This window comes from Panulirus ornatus, chromosome 3 (assembly GCF_036320965.1).
Source record: "Panulirus ornatus isolate Po-2019 chromosome 3, ASM3632096v1, whole genome shotgun sequence".
Classification (NCBI taxonomy): domain Eukaryota; kingdom Metazoa; phylum Arthropoda; class Malacostraca; order Decapoda; family Palinuridae; genus Panulirus; species Panulirus ornatus.
The window spans coordinates 60,280,567-60,288,327 of record NC_092226.1 but is presented as its reverse complement, the minus strand read 5'-3'; positions in this window follow the sequence as shown (position 1 = coordinate 60,288,327).

Sequence of the window (7,761 nt, the reverse complement as noted above, 5' to 3'; positions counted from 1 at the left end):
TGTTTTATGACATACATCACTGCATATCATGACATCTAGCACTGTAGACTTTTATGACTTCTGCAATTGTTATTATATAACGTCTAGCATTGTTTGTTTATGTCACCAAACACTGTTCTTTTTATGGTTTCTATGACGTGTAGCATTGTATGTTTATGACGTGTCGCGATGTGTTTTTTGAGGACAACTACAATTATTCTCTTTTTATGATACCTCGCAGTGTACTTATGACATCTAACATTGTGCTTTTTATTATTTCTGACATTGTGTTTTTTATGATAACTACAAATAATGCTTTCATGATACCTAGTATTGTCTTATTTATGGCATAACATTGAGAGCTTTTATTAGATCTAATATTGTGTTTTTATGATATAATACATTATGCTTTTTCATGACATCTAACATTGTGCTTTTTATGACATTCTTCATTGTGCTTCTTTATAACATCTAAGATCGTATTTCTTCGATATATAGCTTTGTGTTCTTATGACATTTCTCACTATGCCATTCTATAACACATAGCAATGGGCTTTTCTATGACATCTAACACTGCTATTTTATGTTATCTAGCATTTTCCTTTTGATATCTATAATTGTGCTTTTTTGACAATTATCATTGTTTTTTTGATACCTATCCTGATTTTTATAACATGTATCATTTAACACTTTATGACATTTAGCAATGTGCTTCAAGCATTGTGCTTTTTATGAAACCTAGCAATGTACTTTTTCTGACACCTAGCAATGTGCTTTTTCTGACACCTAGCAATGTGCTTTTTATGACACCTAGCGATGCGCTTTTTACTACACCAAGCAATGTGCTTTTTCTGACACCTAGCAATGTGCTTTTTCTGACACCTAGCAATGTGCTTTTTATAACACCTAGCATTGTGCTTTTTATGACACCTAGCAATGTGCTTTCTAACACATCTAACATTTTACTTTTTATGACATCTAGCATTTAGCTCTTTTATGAAATCTAGCACTGCATTTTCATGACACCTAGATATGTGCTTTATTATAACATATTTCAAAGTGCTTTTTATGACATCTAACGTTGTGTTTTTTATTACATCTAACATCGTGCTTCTTATGACATCTAACATTGTGCTTTTTATGACATCTAACATTGTGTTATTTATTACATCTAACGTTGCGCTATTTATGACATCTGACGTTCTGCTATTTTATGACATCTAACATTGTGCTATTTATGACATCTAACATTGTGCTATTTATGACATCTGACGTTGTGCTATTTATGACATCTAACATTGTGCTATTTATGACATCTAACATTGTGCTATTTATGACATCTAACATTGTGCTATTAATGACATCTAAGATTGTGCAAATTATGACATCTAACATTGTGCTATTTATGACATCTAACATTGTGCTATTAATAACATCTAAGATTGTGCAGAGTATGACATCTAACATTGTGCTAATCACGACATCTAACATTGTGCTATTTATGACATCTAACGTTGTGCTATGTATGACATCTAACTTTGTGCTATTTATGACATCCAACATTGTGCTATTCATGACATCCAACATTGTGCTATTTATAACATCTAACATTGTGCTATTCATGACATCTAACATTGTGCTAATTATGAAATCTAACATTGTACTAATTATGACATCTAACATTATGCTAATTATGACATCTAACGTTGTGCTATTCATGACATCTAACATTGTGCTAATCATGACATCTAACGTTGTGCTATTCATGACATCTAACATTGTGCTAATTATGACATCTAACGTTGTGCTATTCACGACATCTAGCACTTCGTTTCTTTTATGATCTAGCACTGTGCATTATTATGATACCTAGAAATGTGCATTATTGTAACATTTATTACTGCACTTTTTTATGACCTCTAACATTGAACTTTTTTATGAAATCTAGCATTTTCCTTTTATATGACATGAAGGTTTGTGCTTTTTATGACATAGCATTGTGCTTTTGGTATCTATCATTTCACCTCTTATGACATTTAGCCTTGTGCTTTTTATGACATATATCATTGTGTCTTTTTATGACATCTGACACAGTGCTTTTTTATGACATCTATCAATGTGTGGTTTGATGATATATATCACTGTACTTTTTTGTGACATCTAACATCGTGCTATTTTTCGACATCTAACATTGTGCTATTTTTCGACATCTATCATTTTTACGTTTTTAACAATATAATAATGTTTTTCTATGTTGATCATGACTTTGTCTCGTAAAATTGATAACACATGAGAACTTAACGCCAGAGGAAAGCAGTTTCTTTGAACTTATCAGACTCTACTTCCCTTCACTTTACATCGTTAAAACCTTGATTACAGTCGTACAGGAACCTGAGAGGAGGAATGCAGGAAGCGTCAGAATAACTACAACTTAGAGCGTGTTTGACCTCACCATCACGCTTAGTCAGATTCGCTCCTCACAGGTGAAGCCTTTTACAAAATGGAAGAGACGTTTTTTGAACAGATGATTTATGATGGGAAATCCTGTGCTCACCCGCACGACCTTGGAACTTCCTTTGTGAATAGCAAATAGTCAGCCTCATACAGAGACAATGGTCACACATCAAAGTCAACATCCAGGACATCGGGACATCTCGCCACACCTGCCATGTTAAAAGACTTTTCCTGCATGATGTTTTGCAGATACGCCCTGATCCTACTGACACAACCAGTGGAATAAATGAAGAGAACTCAACACTTTTGACATACTACCATATGTTCACAAATGCTCCGGATCCTCAGTTAAGTTTCATATATACATTCTGAGCCTCTAGAAGTGTTCTAGTCATTTTATTGTTATTTTCATCTCAGCATATAATTTCTAGAATCATTGCATCTCTCTCTCTCTCTCTCTCTCTCTCTCTCTCTCTCTCTCTCTCTCTCTCTCTCTCTCTCTCTCTCTCTCTCTCTCTCTCTCTCTCTCTCCATGCACTACAAGTACGTAATTACTCACACACACACACACGAACTTCCGTGGTCTATGCGGTTAGCGTTGCTGACCGTCACTATGCACGGACGGCCTAGGGTCAAATCCTCATAGGTTCGAATCCTGGTCGCGGCAGCTGTTCCACAGTCCACCCTTCTATTCATCCTTTCCTATGGGCTGGTCTATTAAGTGGTTACCTGGCATACAGATTTAGCACGTACATACAAATTTAACAGACGGGACAACACGAGTGTAAAACTCTCTCCCCGGAACACACAAATAATAATCACACAACAACAACAACAAAAATTAGTCACAAACTTAGTAATCCAATGGAACATAAATGTCTTATTCGGCCTTGATGCGGGAAAGCAAAATACTGCAGCAGCTTCCCTGCTAGGCAGCTTATCCTATAAGGTTGAGGTTAATTGCTCTGATAAGTGAGATTTCTTCTATTAGGACAGATTATTGCAAACTTTTACTAGGACAGAATATTGCATTCTTCTACCAGGACAGAATATTACATTCTTCTACCAGGACAGAATATTACATTCTTCTGCCAGGAGAGAATATTTATCTTCTACAAAGACAGAATATTTCATTCTTCTACCCGGACAGAATATTTCATTCTTCTACCCGGACAGAATATTGCATTCTTCTACCGGGACAGAATATTGCATTCTTCTACCCGGACAGAATATTGCATTCTTCTACCGGGACAGAATATTGCATTCTTCTACCAGGACAGAGTATCGCATATCACGAAGAAAGGCAGTATGAAGGTGAAAATCAATACATTATATAACTCCGTCAAATCTTTTGCTATTTGGGCAAAAAATACAAAGGATTACAAGGTAATTCAAGCAGCAAGAGACCATTAGGTCCTAACGAGGCTATTTGTGATGGTGGAAGAGATCAAAACTTACGGATTAAAGTGGTTAAGAACAGTCATACGTACAGATTTTTCAAAAGCCTTTTTGTACAGCTAATGATGTGCAAATTATGTAATACGTGGATCTGAAATTCTTGTCAAGTCTATGCATAAAAGTATCAGTGTTATTCAGCTACCCCAACTGGTTGATCGTAACATGTCAACAATACTGTTGAAGAAAAAGAATTCTCATTCGAGGTAAAACGTTTTCCTACGAGTCTGTAACCATTGCTTCTCGTGAAATCAGACGAATTCATCTTTCAGTAGACTGTTAGATCGAGATTGTCGAAGCTTTGATAAGTCTAAATACCGCTCTAGATCACCCCTTCAACTTCTATCTTCTAAACTAAATTGATTCAAGTCGTTATCTTGGTTCTCATCGTTTTATCCTCAAGCTGAGTGTCATATTTGTTGGTCGTCTCTGTACTCTTTCCGTTCTATATCTTTTCTCAAGTGACCAAATTGGGACGCACCAGTAAAGAGTGAGAATGATTATTCTCGACATATACTCCAAAGCCCCTCCTCTGAATCTAAGATTTTTCGTCTTTTTGTACTTCTTCTCTGAGCTGTTTACTTGATTTAATTCTCCAAAAATTATACTACCAAAATCTTTTTCCTCGGTCATCTCTTGCAGCTCAACAAAATCTTACTGCCGTTTTTTTTTTCCATTACAGATATTAAAGTTGAAATTCATTTGCCACCACTGAGCCCAGTTTGATTCAGTTTCTGTTGCAGATTTATTTCCCAGCGTTGTTTCATTTGATGTCTTACACTATAGCTCATTATCAACGTTGTTAACATATATAATAAATGGAACCGATCCCAAGAATGGCGCCTGTGTTGCTCCACTTATTACTCCTCACCACTACGGAGCCTGATCATTGATCATTAGCCTTTGTCTACGGGCAATCAGCCACAGTCCTAGTCATCGAAGTACGAGTTCATCATTATCATGGAACTTAACTTTTGCCGGTCACCTTTGATGTAAAACTTTATCGAAAGCTTTTGAGAAATATAAAGATGACATCAGCTGGTTTACTTTCATTGTCCAGGTTCATCATATCACAAAAATAATCGAGAAGGTTTAAAAGACAAGAACACTGTCGAGGAAAACTATGCTGAGAATCGTTCATTAAGTAGTGGTCCTCAAATGATTTACAGTTCTATCCCAGATGACGGACGTTAAGCTAATTGGACCATGATTTTCGTGCGGTGATATATTACGATTTTTTTCAAGATCGTTGCTACATTGATAAACTTCCGGTCCTCTGGGAGATTTTCCGTAGAAATTCCCTCGTCAAGATAAGGGATTTCGAAAAAATAAACTCTGAAGGTGTCAAAATAAGATACTGCATAACTTGCAGTTTGTCATTAAGATGAAATTTTAGATTTACAACGTTACTGCTTCGTTAGTCCTTGACTAGTATAGAAACGGGTGCAGCAAGGCAGCAGTGCTGGATCTTGTGGTAAGGCCACATCCCCTGCTGTGGGTATGGCAGCGTCACCATCTTCCATGCTGCGGGTCGTGAGGTTGGGGCAATAGTTGTTCTCGCAAGGCCATTACCTTTGCAAGGTCATGAGGGAGTCTGTTGCCTCAACACTTAGCTATTCAATAGCCTCCAGTCTGAACAGGATAAAGGAAATCAGAATTTCCTTTTCCCATTCCTGTATTTGCTTGGAAACTCTGTCAACGTTAAAGCGTTTACCCGCATGATTAGTATGGCTCTCATACAGAGAACTTTGAAGGGGTTCTCTCTCTTTGTCTCTCTCTAGGTGAGTGCTGCGCGCTAACCCTACCTCAGGCAAAGTCTCTTCGTAGGTACAAACAGACACACACACACACACTGACACACACACACACACATACACACACACACACACGCTCTCTCTCTCTCTCTCTCTCTCTCTCTCTCTCTCTCTCTCTCTCTCTCTCTCTCTCTCTCTCTCTCTCTCTCTCTCTCTCTCTCTCTCTCTCTCTCGACAATCCCCTCAGCTGTCGACGGCTCAATTGTCTAGTAATTGGGTAGCGAAGCACGGGGCTACAAGCTTGATGATATCACATTACGTAGGATATCCCATGTCAACCTTCCAGTACCCTCCAGGCTCTGGGAACGACTATATCCTGCCAAGATTCCTGTCTTTACTAGCTCATTCTCCGCGTGTTTCTTATGTAAACATCTAACCTAGGAACAAAAAGTTTGCTCTGAAGGATTAATTCCTTTCACTCTTTGCCGGAGATCAGTTGCTGGTAAAGGGAAGCCAATCAGAAAGACTTACGGTCGGCAAAGCTATTGATGTTAAGACCAATTATAAGCATTATAGGCACGAAATTAGTGAGAAAAGAAGTCTATATTGGACAATGACAATATATATATATATATATATATTTTTTTTTTTTTTTTTATACTTTGTCGCTGTCTCCCGCGTTTGCGAGGTGGCGCAAGGAAACAGACGAAAGAAATGGCCCAACCCCCCCCATACACATGTATATACATACGTCCACACACGCAAATATACATACCTACACAGCTTTCCATGGTTTACCCCAGACGCTTCACATGCCTTGATTCAATCCACTGACAGCACGTCAACCCCGGTATACCACATCGCTCCAATTCACTCTATTCCTTGCCCTCCTTTCACCCTCCTGCATGTTCAGGCCCCGATCACACAAAATCTTTTTCACTCCATCTTTCCACCTCCAATTTGGTCTCCCTCTTCTCCTAGCTCCCTCCACCTCCGACACATATATCCTCTTGGTCAATCTTTCCTCACTCATCCTCTCCATGTGCCCAAACCATTTCAAAACACTCTCTTCTGCTCTCTCAACCACGCTCTTTTTATTTCCACACATCTCTCTTACCCTTACGTTACTCACTCGATCAAACCACCTCACACCACACATTGTCCTCAAACATCTCATTTCCAGCACATCCATCCTCCTGCGCACAACTCTATCCATAGCCCACGCCTCGCAACCATACAACATTGTTGGAACCACTATTCCTTCAAACATACCCATTTTTGCTTTCCGAGATAATGTTCTCGACTTCCACACATTCTTCAAGGCCCCCAGAATTTTCGCCCCCTCCCCCACCCTATGATCCACTTCCGCTTCCATGGTTCCATCCGCTGCCAGATCCACTCCCAGATATCTAAAACACTTCACTTCCTCCAGTTTTTCTCCATTCAAACTCACCTCCCACTTGACTTGACCCTCAACCCTACTGTACCTAATAACCTTGCTCTTATTCACATTTACTCTTAACTTTCTTCTTCCACACACTTTACCAAACTCAGTCACCAGCTTCTGCAGTTTCTTACATGAATCAGCCACCAGCGATGTATCATCAGCGAACAACAACTGACTCACTTCCCAAGCTCTCTCATCCCCAACAGACTTCATACTTGCCCCTCTTTCCAAAACTCTTGCATTTACCTCCCTAACAACCCCATCCATAAACAAATTAAACAACCGTGGAGACATCACACACCCCTGCCGCAAACCTACATTCACTGAGAACCAATCACTTTCCTCTCTTCCTACACGTACACATGCCTTACATCCTCGATAAAAACTTTTCACTGCTTCTAACAACTTTCCTCCCACACCATATATTCTTAATACCTTCCACAGAGCATCTCTATCAACTCTATCATATGCCTTCTCCAGATCCATAAATGCTACATACAAATCCATTTGCTTTTCTAAGTATTTCTCATATACATTCTTCAAAACAAACACCTGATCCACACATCCTCTACCACTTCTGAAACCACACTGCTCTTCCCCAATATATATATCTATATATACCTATATATATATATATATATATATATATATATATATATATATATATATATA